Raw genomic sequence first — 17,137 nt, 5'->3', positions numbered from 1 at the left:
TAGAAAATATTGACTAACTTTGACTTTTGTGAAAACGACCCCAGAACTTTATTTTTATGGCTCTGATAGTTTCGTATCATGATTTCGGACTTGGGCGCATGCCCGTAATTGATTTTAGAAGTACGTAGGTTGATTTATGTTGATTTGTCGAAATTTGGCAATTTGAAGTTGAAAAGTTTGACCGTAGGTTGAATTTTATCTATCGAGCTCAGATTTTGAATTTGGGACTTGGAATAGGTCAGTTATGGAATTTAGAACTTGCCTACAAAATTTGGTGTCGTTCGGAGTTGATTTGATATGATTCAGACGTTTAGTTGTAATTTTAGATGTTATTTTTTTTGTTTTGATCGCATGAGCGAGTTTGTATGATATTTTTAGACTCGTGTGGATGTTTAGTTTGGAGCCCCGAAGTCTCAGATGAGTTTGGTACATGTTTCAAAGTCTTTTGGACTGAAATTGCAGAATCTGGTATGCTGATGCTTCACGTATCGCATTTGCGAATACCAGGTTCGTAATTTCAAGCTTAGTAGGGGCCCTTAGATGTCGCAATTGCGATGCCCGACTCACAATTGCGAAGTGGTCTGGGAATTTAGGTAGTTCGCATATGCGATAAATATGTCGCTTTTGCGAGGGCTTGCAAACCCATCTTCCCATTTACGAAGAGCTTCACTGGCATGTCAGTGCCGCAATTGCGAGATTTCCTTCGCAATTGCGAGAGTGCACAATTGCGAACCCTTATTGCAATTACAATAACTGCAGCTAAACATAACAGCTGAAAATCGGGATTTCATCTCTCATCTTTGAACCTAGACTCGGTAGGAGGTGGTTTGGAGAGGAGATTTTCACCTACAAACCTTGGGTAAGTGATTCTAATCTATTTATAATCATATTTCATCAACATATATTAGATTTTAACATCAAAATCATATGAATCAAAGTGAAAATTTGTGAAACTTTGGCAAGTTTTTGAAAAATAGGAATTTGAGTTTTGAAAGTTGATTTGGACTCCGATTTTAAAATTAATCACATATATGAACTCATGGTGTCATGAGCAGTCGGAATCTACCATTGGATCCGTGTTTTGGCCGAACAGGCCCCGAGTTTTGAACGAACGAGGCCCCGGGTTGACATTTGTTGACTTTTTGGGAAAAGTATAAAGATCTCACATTTATCTATTGCAATAGATTTCCCTAGCATTTTCGATGATATTAAGTCGAATTTGGTTAGATTTGAGTCACGTAGAGGCGAATTTTAAGGGAAAAGCTATTTTCGAGTGTTGAATTGGCCTAGTTGAAATAAGTATTTTGCCTAACTTTGTATGGGGGAACTACCCCTTAGGACTGGTAATGATTCATTTATTTGTGCTATGTAAAAGCCGTGTACGCAAGGAGACGAGTGGGTACACGGGTTGTACGTGGTATTTGACCGGTTTAGGCTACTTGAAATTTTTCCATGCTTTAATTGAACTGTAGTATCATGTCTAAATTCTCATAGGCAATCTAGTCCTACTTGAGTGAGTGTATCCTTACATGCCTTAAATGATTTTGTTAATACTTGTTCTACATCCTAATTGATAAATAGCTCTCATGCTTTAGTTGAACTTATTGCCTCTATTAGTTGATTATCATTATTTGAAGTTATTGTTCGTCGTATCTCTTCCATTATTGATTGTCATTATTTGAAGTTATTGTCCGTGTTATCTCTTCCATTATTGATTGTCATTACTTGAAGTTATTGTTCATATTATCTCTTTTCTTTGTTGATTTCCATTATTTAAAGCCATTGTTACACGTTATCTCTTCCCTTGTGAGTTATTCTTATTTAATAATGTGGTTACACATTATCTCTCATTGTTGAGTTATTGATATTGAAGTTGTGAAAGTTGTTATCACGTTTAGGCAAAATTGTTATTATTGAAACATCTTCCTTGTTGAGCATTTTTAGATTCATTGTTGTTGTTAATATTCTTGTATATATTGTGGTGGAGTCGTGGGCTATTATTGTGTATATGTTGATTTTGTTGATTGTTGGCAAGTGGTGATATATGGGCACTTGTGGTGCGAGTTATTCTTGTGATGTGATATTAACGCTCGTGCGGCGGTATAAGGCTTGTGGTTAATATGCATGTGGCAGTATAAGGTGGGACTTATGTGCGTGTTGCTTGTAGGGGAACTACGTGAAGCCACACTGCGTCATAAGGTGGGCTAAAGTGCGTGTAGCTATTTCGGAAAAACTGTTTTCAAAGCCTATTTCAAATGTCAGGCTCACGCGGCGGTATAAGGAAAGATTATGATTGAAATTGAGAAATGTGGATACGAGGCGGTACCTCGGTTGTGATTCTTGATTTATATGAAGCAGTACCTCGGTGGTGATTCTTATTGTACACGATGCGGTACCTCGTTGTAATTTTTATTGTTTGTCTCATGTTGCAAAGAGTTTTGGCGGGAATATTTCTTGTTGTTTTGTTCTTCCTTGTTCTAGCAGTTATTGTCCATATATGATCATTTTTGTTCCCTTCAGTTTCTTCTTTTATGTTGTTTGCATGTTTAATTTCCAGTGTTAGTTCATGCTATTATCTTGTTTCGTATCAGTTATTTCTCCGCTTTCCATTATTATTCGCTCGTATGGTTTCATTTTGTTTATTTATATCCTAGTAGGTGTCTTGACCTGGCCTCGTCACTACTCTACCGAGGTTAGGCTTAATACCTACTAGATACCGTTGTGGTGTACTCATACAACGCTTCTGCATAATTTTTGTGCAAATCCATGTACGTCTGCCCGTGCCGGATGCTAGAGTTTATTTGAGTTGCTGCTTTGGAGACTTTAAGGTATACCTGTTCCACGTCCGTAGGCCTCAGAGTCACCTTCTCTTGTTCTTATTTACTTTTGTATTTTCTTTCAGATAGTGATGTACTTACAGCTTATGACTCTGTTCCATGGTTTTTGGGGAGTGTATTATTGAGATTCTATTTTTTGGAAGTTTATATGAGTTATTCAGACTGGTTTTTAGTATTTTGTTAATTATATCTGTTCAGTTGTTATCAAAGGTTAGGCTTACCTAGTCGTAGAGACTAAGTGTCTTCACGACATCCTACGGATGAAAATTGGGATCGTGACAATCAAGATCTCAATTTTCCTTTGTATAGATGTAACTACCTTTATAATAGCACTCCCCTATTGTTAGAGTGGTAGAGTAGTATAATTTCAGGAATGGGCTCTGTTACACATGTTAGCGGAAAGAAAGCTCCTTATTGTACACGATGCGGTACCTCATTGTAATTTTTGTTGTTTGTCTCATGTTGCAAAGAGTTTTGGCGGGAATATTTCTTGTTGTTTTGTTCTTCCTTGTTCTAGCAGTTATTGTCCGTATATGATCATTTTTGTTCTCTTCAGTTTCTTCTTTTATGTTGTTTGCATGTTTAATTTCCAGTGTTAGTTCATGCTATTATCTTGTTTCGTATCAATTATTTCTCCGCTTTCCATTATTATTCGCTCGTATGGTTTCATTTTGTTTATTTATATCCTAGTAGGTGTCTTGACCTGGCCTCGTCACTACTCTACCGAGGTTAGGCTTGATACCTACTAGATACCGTTGTGGTGTACTCATACAACGCTTCTGCTTAATTTTTGTGCAGATCCATGTACGTCTGCCCGTGCCGGACGCTAGAGTTTATTTGAGTTGCTACTTTGGAGATTTTAAGGTATACCTGCTCCACGTCCGTAGGCCTCAAAGTCACCTTCTCTTGTTCTTATTTACTTTTGTATTTTCTTTCAGATAGTGATGTACTTACAGCTTATGACTCTTTTCCACGGTTTTTGGGGAGTGTATTATTGAGATTCTATTTTTTGGAAGTTTATATGAGTTATTCAGACTGATTTTTAGTATTTTGTTAATTATATCTGTTCAGTTGTTATCAAATGTTAGGCTTACCTAGTCGTAGAGACTAAGTGTCATCACGACATCCTACGGATGAAAATTGAGATCGTGACAATCAAGATCTCAATTTTCATTTGTATAGATGTAACTACCTGTATAATAGCACTCCCATATTGTTAGAGTGGTAGAGTAGTACTAATTTCAGGAATGGGCTCTGTTACACATGTTAGCGGAAAAAAATGCTCCTCATTATGGCACAACGACCCTTCCATTGTCCGTGTCTACTTCTTCTGCCGCTTTCCTGCGCCGAGGGACAATTGCTTGTCTAGTGTCAACATTTGATATCTTCGAACCTTTAGCCAAATTTTATTATCGGATGAACCATACAGGAATAAGATAACAGTGATAGAAGTAGTTATTTGACCGTAATAACCATACACGTTTGGAGGAATAAGAAAGACAAGACAGATCCTTTCACGTCCTGGCAGAATCATGATTATGGAAATGGCCAGCTACATAACCATAATTGAGATTCTACTATCGACGCGTGCTCCATTAGTCACAGGATTAACCTAGGCTATGATACCAACTTTGTCACAAACCAATTTAGGATCATGACCGGTACTAAGGAGCAAGTTCCCCCAAGTAAGCCGCATCGATATTTTACAGAAAAACGGACAAAATTTCCCCTCTTTTTGGACTATCCAGAAAACTTTCCTGTCTCAAATTCAACAACCAAATATCCTAATATCTATCCAACAAACAATAACTTTATCCATTAACCAAAACAAGTCTCAACCATTAATAATCCACCCACTAACAACGAAAAATACTAATTTATCTCCAAATTCGATAAGAAAGTGCGATACTCATCATAAGTCTATAATAACAAAAAAATATTTATGACACTAAAAGAATGGATATGGAGAGACTCTAAGAGTTCAAAGAAAAAAACATAACAATCAATTAAACTCCTTGCCCACGCAAACAAATACGGAGCTCACCAAGAACTATCAACCCGTGCGCTCTAATTTGCGAAATCTTCGCCTGCGTCAACTGAGGTCTCTGTAAAAAAATAGCGGGGAGTGAGTCGCTAGCTCAATGAGTAATAACACTTAACAACAACCATTTTTAATTGGGAACTATCCGAAAACATGCATATATAATACTACCTCCGTTCCAGTTTATGTGAACCTATTTCCTTTTTGGTCTGTTCCAAAAAGAATGACCCGTTTCTAAATTTGGAAACAATTTTGCTTAAACTTACAATTCTACCCTTAATGAGAAGTTTTTATAACCACACAAATACTCCGGGCCCCATTTTGAATTGTTTAGGACCACAAATTCCAAAAGTCTTCATTTTTTCTTAAACTTCGTGTCCAGTCAAACATGTTCACATAAATTGGAACGGAGGGAGTAATGATTAGAAACTATCATAAAAATAAAATGCCCTTTCAAATATGGATAGTCTCAAAGGAAACTAAGTGTTTAAGTATCAAAACCAGCTCCATTCTACCACATTATTGTAGAATAAAGAGACAATAATGAAAACTACGCCTTAGTTCCAAACAAAGTTGGGATCGGCGAATATTATACGACAAAGACAATATCTCCAAAAAATAGATTAGAAATATACCAATACATCAAGAATCAAGAGCAAAAGAAAAGTAGTGCAAGTACTTGTATGAAGAAGTAGGGTTATTGCATTGACGTTTTAATTAATTTTTTGCTCCTTTTTCCCTGGAAGACTAAAATAGACATTGACAGTGCTGCGGCAATTTCAGGACGTTTGGGCTCCACGAAGCCAATAAATCTACCTTCAGTTATAAACCAATCACCCAATCAAATAAAATAGATATTTAAAGAAAAGATGTTACCGTAGAAGTTGGTTCACCATATCCGAAGACTCAATGTGAGACCTTTTATTATACTTAGTAACAGTTGCATTGATCATGGCAATAAAAAAGACGGTTGTGGCATTTAATCACCACTATCTTAGTAAATAATTAACGAAGGTGCAAGTTATATAATTCTGCACTCCGTTTTCAATGTGCTTAATCACAGAAAGAGTTGATTCTTTTTTACGGTTTGACCTTCAAGCACAAATTTAGGCTCCCCCACGATTTAATATCAGCTAGACAATCAAATTAAAGAAAACTTAATTTAACAAATATAGAAAATATATTTCTTCTGAATGATAAATTTCAGTCACAACTGATCATCAGCTAGAGGAGCGCGCATCAATCTCTTTCAATATTGGCAGAAACAGATTCAATGTTTAAAGACAGAAGGTTGCAATTGAAAGAGAAATTGCCATATATCTACAATTGACTTGCATGCAATTCCAAGGAATCTTTATAAAACAAATAACACCTACAATCGTTAATGATTCTAAAAGGCTCACCTTGCACTTTTGTCTCAAAGAATCTCTGCAGCACCGTCTTCATCGGACGAACTCAAAATATCAGGAGTAACATCACCAGAAGTTTTTCATCTCTAGCTATGGAATTTCAATGACTTAGTGTCAAAGGAGCCGGCTTTCTTGGCCTTTGGGTCAGCAGAACTAAACTAATAAGAAATAAGAAAGAGAAAAAAATTAAAAGAAATTGATAGAGACAATCAAGAAAGATGAAGTAGAGGAATGAGAGAAACAAATAAAAATTCAATGAAATGCAACAAAATGTTGTTACCATGTCGACCATGGTAATTACATGCTCCCAGAATCCACCCGTGGAAGGTCGAAATACAACGCATTGTTACTTCACAGGGAAATAATCAAAAAATTTCATCATGAATTAGATCTTTACCAACGCGTTTAGTCCCAATACGGCGTTCAATTCTTTGGACCAACTCTGAGGTAAAACTTTGATTGAATGCTCAAAACCTTAAGTTCTAACCCTAGGTCAAATTACCAAATTTCTTAATGAAAATATAAGGTAATTGAAATTAGTTATAATTAGTGACATACATGAGCAATTTCTTGCTAGAAATTCATTCAGAAGAATATAAACTATTATATACCCAACAATCCAAATTACCAACAAAGTAACTGAAACAAAATAAAGAAAAATTATCAAAACAGAGAGTTCAATCCAGAAAATAAATAGAATAAAGATAGAAAAACATTGAAATAGTGAGACCCATATTCTAATTACTGATAAAAAGGTGCAAGAAGCAAAGAGAGATTGCAGAAAAAACTCACCAAAGCGAAAAACTTCACTGAAAGAGTGGAGTAGAAAGAGGAGGAGAGGAAATGTGAAAATGGGAATGGAACGAAAATGAGAGAGAATAGGAGTTCTACATGTGTTTAAAATTTATGTAATTATAAATTTAACCCTAATCATAAGCATAATTTCAGGTATACCCTAGTTCGTCCTCAAGTCCCGTTTCTATATTATAGTAGTCATTTTCCTTATAATCACTTAAACTATCACTTAGACATAATTATTAATCTTTATTACACAAAATTAATATTCATCAAAACACTCTTTGATTTATTATATTAATTATTTTTTAAAATTTATTCAAAAAATATTTTTTACTAGCTATCAATAAATAATTTTTAGAAGAATATTTTTCTATAACAATGACTTCAATCGTACCAATATAATACATTAATATCGGTTAAATTTGTTATATTTGGACATTGGAATACCTTGGAGAACGAAAATGAGTGTAGGTATGACCATGTGAATAGTAGATATGTTTATAAACCATGGAAAAATCTTTGTATGCCATGCTATCTGCTCAATAGTATAATTAAACAACAAAAGAATATAAAACCAACAACAAACACAGAGACATACACACACAAGGAGAGGTATAAACTTGGATCCTTGAGCAGTACATTTCTTTAATCACTAACAAAAATGGCCGCCTACATTTCAATAATCCTTGAGCAGTACATTTCAATTAAAAAAACATTGGTTGGAAAGAGAAATTTATATGTAAAACTTATGCATCAGTACAAGGAGAGGTATAAACTTATATCAACTGACTTGATATCTCACCGTAGCTACCAAAAGAATTATCATTTGGATCCTTCTCGTCAAGATAAGCAGAAGGAATTGAAGGGCTAATTCCCACCATAGTTACAGTTTTCAAGTTCCAATGCATCAAAAGCGTTCACAAGTATTCTTGGATTTTTTTTTATATATATATAATTTCTCTGAATTCACTAGGGGTGTTGTATTTATCTTCAAAAATAGGAGGAAGGGATAGCCTTACCTCCAACGATCACAACACAAGGATTACATACACTTTGAATCTGTGTGACACAATCTCAGCTTGGTTAGCTTACAAAAAAACTTGCCTTGTCATACTTTATTCTAATTTTGCCTTATCATACTTTATCCTAATACTAGGTATCTGTAATTTATCCATTATGAAAGGGCCTTTGGCACCCCTACAAAGTTGTTGAAAGGAAAGATATATGTTACTGCTAGCAGTGATTGTCGCGAATTTAGCTAGGTAGTCAGCCACTTGATTTGCTTCCCCATAACAGCTCATAGGAGTGACTTTGGCTTGGTTCATAACTGTGTAATATTCTCAATGATCCTCTTCATTTTGTAGTTGTCTGTATTTCTTTCCTTTAACATGTTTGTCACCAGGAGGGAGTCCGGCTCATAAGGGAAGTTAGAGTAACCATTTTATATGCACCATTTGATTCCAAATAAAGCAGCTTGGGCTTCTACAGCGTTGTTGCTACTGCATTTGACTTGGATTGAGAATGCCATAATGAAATCTCCCTGATCATTTCTCATAGTACCACCAAGACATTCTTTCTCATTCTCATGTATATAGCTACCATTAGTGTTAAGTTTGAAGGATCCTTGGAGAGGTTTCCTCCAAGCTACAATAACGGCTTCAAGAACTAGTTGTAATTTCATCATATCATCACAGTATTTAACCCAAGGCAAAGTCAGTTTGCACCTAGGAAACTTTCTATGAATTCGAGCTTGTATATTCCATGTTATCTGTTGCTTCATCTTGTAGAAATTGAATCTGTTTTGGTCACTATATTTACATGAGCACCTATTTTTCCAGATCACCCAACATACAATAATAGGAGTAATTTGTAGAACTTGTTTGTGTATGACATTTTTGCTCCTTTGCTGCCATCGGTGGTTAAACCACCTTCTAAGGGAATCTGTATGTGGATGATGCCCATAGGAGCATCTATGAGTTTCCAATTATACCTAATTGCATCACTTTCCATGAAAATACGTTGTATAGTCTCATTTGAGTGGTTAGTACAACAGACACATTATGAAACAATTTGCTTCCCAAAGTTAAGAATTACCTCATCAAATGAAAGTTTAGACAGTCATAATCTCCAAGTTAAGAAGAAAATTTAAAAGGGGATGCTAGAGTGCCATGCCTTGCTTAAGAAATAATTTTTAGACTAGATATCTCTGAACATGTTTAGAACAGTTTTGCTGGAGTACTTACCATTCTCCGTGAGATCCCGTATGGCATGATCATGGATGTCATGCTTTCCAATATTGACATTCATAATGAATTGAACAGTGTTATCTAGGAAGGAGCCCTTGAGTTTATGAATATTCTATTTTTCATGTTGAATGAACTCCTTGACTAGCACTTTAGGACTGTTGTTGGTATCTAGTAACAAGGATGCCAAAGGGCCCTTACCAGTCCAATTGTCCCACCACACACTAGAATTTCCTGAATTAATAAGCCAAAGGATGTGAGGTTCAGCCTTATCTCTAACCTTTCTCATCTTCTGGCAAACATGAGAGTCACAAGAAGCATTCTTTTTACTCGCAGGGTGAGATCTTAAACTATATTTATGTCTCATAAAAGTAGTCCACAAAGAAGGGATGGTCCTGAACCTTCACCACCTTTTTGTAGCTAGAATATTATCAAAGAAATTCATTCTTTTAACTCCAATGCCTCCTTCCTCCAAGGGGAAGCATAATGTTTTCCAAGATCTCCAATGATAATTCTTATGTTCCCCAGAGTAACCCCAAAAGAAATTAGCAAAACGCTTTTCAATCAAGTTAAAAGTACTCCTGGGAGAGGACATAGCAGATAGAGTATATATAGGGAGAGATTGCAGAACATGTTTAATAAGAATAAGTCTACCTCTATATGAAAGTATATTACCATGCCACCCATTAAGCTTTTAACTATTTTATTAACCAAACAATCAAAGAAGCAATCCTCTTTCTCCCTATATAAATTGGACATGCTAGGTATGTAAAAGAAAAGTTCTTGTCCATGTAACATATAGCATTCCTGATTCTATTGAATCTAGTAGCACAAGTATGAGGAGTAGTTAAAAAGAAATTTTTGTCACTGTTAACCTTCGGAATAGAGCTATTCTCATAGTTCTTGATGGTCTTCATGATAAGGTTAATAGAAGAAGCATTATTACCACTAGTCAATATATCAATATCATCATCATATGCAAGATGGTTGATTAGGGAACCTCCCTTAGGCATAGAGAAGAGGATGAAATTGTCTTGTAAAAAAAGATTATTCAGAGAACATGTAAGAACCTCAGCAACTAGAATAAAGAGGGAAGGGGATAAAGAATCACCTTGTTTTAAACCTTGACTGGATGTAAAGAGGCCTTTTCTTTTACCATTAATACTAATAATAATAGAATACCAGCTTCCGGATAAAAGATTCATAATCATGTAAGTCTAGAATTCAGAGAAACCACATTTCCTAAGAACAGAAGTAACAAAGTTTCAAGACATCCTATCATAGGCTTTAACCATATCCAATTTCAAACAATATTTCCCCCCTTATTCATATGTGAGATAGATTGAACAATTTTCTGTGCTAATAAAATATTTTCAGAAAAAAGTCTTTCTTTAACAAAGCCACTTTGATTTGTGGAAATAAGATTGGTCAATAGAGGGTTAAGTCTATTAGAGAGGATCTTTGGAAATAATCTTATTAGTAAAGTTAGAAAGACTGATAGGCCTAAAATCATTAAATGAAGAGGGGCAATCTATATTAGGAATGAAGACAAGGAAAGTATGTATAACGATCCGATCAGTCATTTTACTTTCTAGATCTCCATTAACATAATTAAGACTCCTCGTATATACTTTTAATATTTTATGACTTGCGCGGATGGTTAGTTCGGGTTCGAGTTGAAATCGGAATACTTAGTACCTTAATAGTGGCTTAAAATGGTTAAGTTTGACTTGAATCAACGTTTTAAATAAATGACCTCAAAACGGAGATTTGATGGTCCCAATAATTTCGTATGATGATATTGGACTTGAAAGTGTGTCCGGATCGGTCTTCGTATGACCCGGGAGCATTTCGACACTTAATATTGAAAGTTGGCGCACTTAAGGTTTTCAAGTTCTTTAAATTTGGTTTGAAGTAGGTTTTGGTATTATCAAGGTCCGTTTGGGATTTCGAGCCTGGAAATAGTTCTGTATGGTAATTTGTGACCTACAAGCAAAATTTGGTGACATCCCGAGTAGTTTAAGTATGATTCGGCGTGTTCGGAGTAAGTTGGAAGAACTTGATGTTCATAAGATGATTCGATTTGGTTTGGGGTGCGATTCTTAGTTTTGATAATTTTTTACGCATTCCAAGGGTTCGATCGAGTGCATTGTATGTTTACGAACCTGTTGGTATGTTTGGATGGGGCCCCGGTGGCCTCGGGTGATATTCGAACGACGTGCGGAACATGGTTGAACTAGGAACCATGGCTGAAACAGCAACAGTTATGGTACGTTCGCACCTGCGAGGAGCTAACCACAGGTGCGAGCCAACGAGCGCAGGATTGGCTGGGAGGGGACTAGCCAGTGTCCGCAGAAGCGGACTCTCTTCTGCGATGAGGGGATCGCAATCGCGGAGGGAGGCAGCATGGCAAGATCGCAGGTGCGCGAGGCGAGCCACAGAAGCGGGCTCGTAGATGCGGAGTTTTTCTGCAGGCGCGACCAAGGCTGGAGCGTGCATGTTCCGCAGAAGCGGACAACTACCCGCAGAAGCGGCGAAGTTGCTGCTGGTACAAAAATCGTTGGGGCAGTGAGGTGCATTTATATCGGGACTTAGGCTCTTTTTCTTCATTTCTTTCACTTGTTGGTCGGATTTAGAGCTCTTTCAAGAGGGGTTTTTACCTAGCACTTTGAGGTAAGTAATTTATATATAATATGAGTTTAAATCACGCATTATGGGTAGATTTTAACATAGAAATTATGAGAATTTTATGAAATTATTAGAAACCCTAGGTTTTGATAAAAGAGAGATTTAACCACGAAAATGAGTATGGAATTGGGTAGAAATTATATATTTGAGTTCGTGAGGTTATGGGTAACATTTATCTTTAAAAATTTCCAGAAATTCGAGCATGTGGTCCCGGGGGTGAATTTTAAGAATCTTCCAATTTGGGTTGGGTAATTACTCTAATAGCTAAATTATGAACTTGTTAGTGTATATTGATTAATTTATATAATATTTGGCTAGCTTCGGATTGTTCGGCCCCAAGTTGAGGCTTTAGAGTGAATTTGTGGGCTGGAAAGTGAGCTTTGAGATGAGGTAAGTCTCTTGCCTATCCTTGTAAGAGGAAATTTACCCCATAGGTGTTTTAAATTACTATTTGCTTCTAATTGTAAGAACTACGTACGTACGAAGTGACGAGAGTCCATGCGTAGCTACAAGTCATGCTTAAGTGCGGGTAGTTTTAGGACCCAATCATTAAATACTTGTATTGTTTGCACTCTACTTGATAATTTAAGTGCTTAAATTATATTGAAACTTGATAAAGGATTTGTAAAGACCGAATTCACTTGCTTTGAGTATTGGTGGGTTACTTGACCGTTAATAAAAATTATGCTTTCCTTGTGTACTAATCTTGTGATAGTTTTTTTTTAAATCGAATGTTCGTAGAGTATTCTCTCTTCTTGTGGAGGAGGCCGAACGCCTCGATAATATAATAGATGCATCTATGGTTCGTAATGTCGACCCTCGGCAATGTACATATTATTCTAGATCGGGCCGTACGACCTCGATAGGAATCATGCGTGAATATGCTTGGATCCCGATTACACTTGATATTATATTTATGACTCGAGAGGTTATAATTTATTTATTAGCCCGAAATTGTTGGAGTTAGTATGTTTTGGTTGGAGATCTTTGAATTGACTATCAGTGAAAAAATCATTTATTCACCGCTTGCTATTGTGTTATTATAATTATTCACATATTCCATGCCTATTAAGAATTTTTGTATTTTATTTGTTGGCCCATAGTAACTGTCGATGTCGACCCCTTGTCACTATTTCTTCGAGGTTAGACTGAATACTTACTGGGTACATGTTGTTTATGTATTCACGCTACACTTCTGCACTAATCGTACAGGATCTGAGGCAGGTGTATCTGGCAATCATTCAGCCCTCCCCCACCCTGTTACTCTGAGGCATAGTGGGGAGCTGCTCTCTGAGTCCATTCTGTAGCACCCCGCAGTCTCTCTTTTGCATTTACTTTCTGTCTATCTTATTTTAGACAGTGGCATAGGTGTTTTGTATATTCTACTAGTTGCTCAAACACTTGTGACACCGAGTCTTGGGAACATGCTAGTAGACACTTTATGATTTTGAGTATTTATTTCATCGTGTTTGCTCTTTCATTAGCTTACGCTTTACTTTAATAAAAAAATTTCACTTCTTATTTACTTAATAAATAAAAATCAATTACCTTGAAATTATTAAAAAGAATAAATACATGGCTAGTTCACCGTTGGCTTGCCTAGCAGCGACGTTATGCGCCATCACGGCTTATAGGGAAAATTGGGCCGTGACAACATGGTATCAGAGCACTAGGTTCATATTGGTCTCAAAAGTCATGAGCAGGCCTAATAGAGTCTTGCGGATCGGTGCAGAGACGTCAGTACTTATCTTCGAGAGGCTATAGGGTATTAGAAAACTTCTCTTTCTTCATCTCTTATCGTGCAGTTGATATTTGTGCTAATTATCTTTCTCTTATTCTCTCAGGGATGGTGAGAACGCGAGTGACAGATGTACTAACTACTCCCCCTGTTGCTAGAGGTCGAGTTAGAGGCCGAGGGAGGGTTCCAGCTCGTGGTAGAGGATAAGGGCGTCCTAGAGTTGCCCTAGTTGTGCCACCAGTGGATCCAGTGGAAGATCCTGTTATTGAGGTACAGGGCGAGGTGCCTGCGGCGGAGCCGGCTGCAGTGAACTTCATGTCTGCACTGGGATTCCAGGAGGTCATGGGCCGTATGTTGTGGTTCATGGATTCAATGACGCATGCTAGTTTATTTCCAGCAAACCCAGCCATATTTCAGGCGGGAGGGAGAGCACAGAACCTTACCACTCAGGATCCAGGGGATGAACCTATCGTATATCATACCCCGGGCACACTACCCATGGGCGGAGCTCAGCCAGTTGCAGCAGCTATACCAGAGCCTAGACCAGCTGCGTTCGGCGAGCCACATAAGCTATTGGATAGATGGACCAGGCTACATCCTCCTATCTTTCGAGGTGAGCGACATGAGGACCCCCTGTATTTTATTGATCGTTGAGGGACATACTGCATAATATGAGGATATTGGAGTCCTACGCGGTGGACTTTACCACCATTCAATTTGAGGGCAGGACACGTAGATGGTGGCAGTCCTATCTTCTCGGCAGACCAACAGGTTCTCCTCCCTTGACTTGGGACCAGTTCACACGTCTATTTCTGTATAAATATATTCTACCCTCTCAAATAGAAGAGTTGCAGGGTCAGTTCGAGCAGCTTCAGCAGGGCCAGATGTCGGTGACCGACTTGAGACGAGATTCTCTAAGTTGTCTCGCCGTGCACTTATGATACTCCCCACCGATGCAGAGAGAGTGCGTCAGTTTGTTGCAGGTTCGCACTCTGGTATCCAAGACAATATGGCTCGATAGGTTGAGATGGGGACTTCTTATGAGTTGGTTGTATAGATAGCTCGGAGGATCGATGGTGTTCATCAGCGAGGCCGAGAGCAGACGCCGAGGGACAAGCGGTTTTGATATTCTGGAGGGTTCGGTGGTGCTCCGTCTTGGGGCAGAGATTAGTTTGTGAGGGGTCAATCTAGCAGGCCCACATATCCAGCACCACTGCCTCCTCGGAGTGCTCTAGTGCAACCCTATTTCAGTGCCATCCCAGAGAGATCCTACCATCCACCGGCCATTCAGGGTTCCTCCAGTGGGAGATCAGGTCCCCAGAGTCAGACTCAGGGTCAGTCATTTTCCACATAGAGAGGTTTTTTCGAGTGTAGGGATCTTGGTCATGTGAGGAGATTCTGCCCCAAGCTTTGGGCAAGGCAGTACAACAGGGTCATCAGCCTATGATTACAGCACCAGCTGCCGCACCAGTCGTCCGGCAGCCCAAAGGTGGAGGGCGGGTAGGTATGGGCCGTCCTAGAGGTGGAGGTTAGTTAGGTAGCTCTCTAGCTAGGTTCTATGCCTTTCCAGCCAAACCAGATACAATAGCCTCAGATGCCGTGATCACATGTATTATTTCTGTCTGCGGTAGTGATGCTTCGGTACTATTTGATCCAGGGTCTACATATTCATATGTTTCATCTTTGTTTGCTCATTTTTTGGGTGTTTCTCGCGAGTCCTTGGGTACTCCTGTATATGTTTCCGCGCTAGTTGGCGACTCTGTTGTTATGGATCGGATCTACCGGTCCTATATCGTGACTTTTTGTGGTTATGAGACTAGAGCGAATATTCTGTTGCTCGCTATGACCGACTTTGAGGTCATCCTGGGCATGGACTGGTTGTCTCCATATCATACCGTCCTTGATTGCAATGCCAAGACTGTTACCTTCATGATGCCAGAGTTTCTTAGAATGGAGCGGAAGGGTTCATTTGTTAGTCCATCTAGTCGGGTTATCTCTTTCCTGAAGGCTCGACACATGGTTGAGAAGAGGTTTTTGGCTTATCTAGCATATGTTTAAGATATCGCTGCAGGGACTCTGGCGATTGATTCAGTGCCAGTGGTCCGGGAGTTCTCTAATGTGTTTCCTTCTGATCTTCCAGGCATGCCATCAGATCGTGCTATCAATTTCTGTATTGATTTGGCTCCAGGTATCCAGCCTATCTCTATTCCATCGTACCGCATGGCTCCGAAAGAGTTGAAAGAACAACTTGAGGAGTTATTAGCAAAGGGGTTTGTCAGACCGAGTTTGTCGCATTGGGGTGCACCGGTGTTGTTCGTGAAGAAAAAGGATGGAACTATGCGGATGTGCATTGATTACCGCCTGTTGAACAAAGTTACCATTAATAACAAGTACCCATTTTCGCGAATTGATGATTTTTTGACCAGTTACAAGGTGACAGGGTGTTCTCTAAGATCGACTTGAGATCGGGGTATCATCAATTGACGATTCGTGATTCGGATATTTCGAAGATGGCTTTCCTGACTAGATATGGCCACTATGAGTTTCTAGTGATGTCCTTCTGCTTGATCAACGCCCCAACGACGTTTATGGATTTGATGAACTGGGTGTTCAGAGCATATATTGACTCGTTCGTCATTTTCTTTATTGATGACATATTGATCTACTCGCGTAGCATGGAGGAGCACGAGCAGCATTTGAGAGTTGTGCTTCAGACCTTGCGGGAACAGAAGCTATATGCTAAGTTCTCTAAGTGCGAGTTCTGGTTAGGTTCTGTGGAATTCTTGGGGCATGTTGTATCAAGCTAGGGTATTAAGGTAGATCCCTGGAAGATCGAGGCAGTTCAGAGTTGGCCTCGTCTGACTGAGATCAGGAGCTTCTTGGGGTTAGCAGGTTATTATCGCCAGTTTGCGGAGGGCTTCTCACCTATTGCAGCACCTTTGACTAGATTGACCCAAAAGGGTGCTCTATTTCGATTGTCCGATAATTGCGAGGCAAGCTTTCAGAAGCTCAAGACCGCATTGACCTCAGCACTAGTGTTAGTGTTGCCTTCCGGTTCAGGGATGTATACTGTGTATTATGACGTTTCTCACGTTGGCCTGGGTTGTGTATTGATGCAGGAGGGGCGAGTTATTGCATATGCTTCACGTCATCTGAATCCCTACGAGAAGAATTACCTCGTACAGGATTTGGAGTTGGCCACGATAGTTCATGCTCTCAAGATCTGGAGGCATTATCTTTATGGGGTGTCCTGTGAGGTTTACACCGATCATCGCAGCTTGCAGCATTTGTTCTAGTAGAGGGATCTCAATTTGAGGCAGAACTAGTGGCTTGAGATACTAAAGGACTATTATATTACCATCCTTTATCATCCGGGCAAGGCG

At 38.6% G+C, this 17,137-nt stretch overlaps 1 long non-coding RNA gene across 1 annotated transcript; it reads right to left on the bottom strand.

The window, feature by feature from the left end:
- Positions 1 to 4,629: 4,629 nt before the first annotated feature.
- On the bottom strand, positions 4,630 to 7,167 carry LOC104092607 (uncharacterized). The gene is made up of 3 exons (XR_685473.4): positions 7,080 to 7,167; positions 6,282 to 6,445; positions 4,630 to 4,942 (listed from the first exon to the last, which is right to left on the bottom strand). It is a non-coding gene; the product is annotated as an uncharacterized lncRNA (long non-coding RNA).
- Between the last annotated feature and the right edge of the window lie 9,970 nt (positions 7,168 to 17,137).

Source organism: Nicotiana tomentosiformis, chromosome 2, assembly GCF_000390325.3.
Source record: "Nicotiana tomentosiformis chromosome 2, ASM39032v3, whole genome shotgun sequence".
In the NCBI taxonomy this organism is placed as follows: Eukaryota; Viridiplantae; Streptophyta; class Magnoliopsida; order Solanales; family Solanaceae; genus Nicotiana; species Nicotiana tomentosiformis.
Note: the sequence above shows the minus strand (reverse complement) of the source record. Positions and strands in the feature narration are given on the sequence as shown.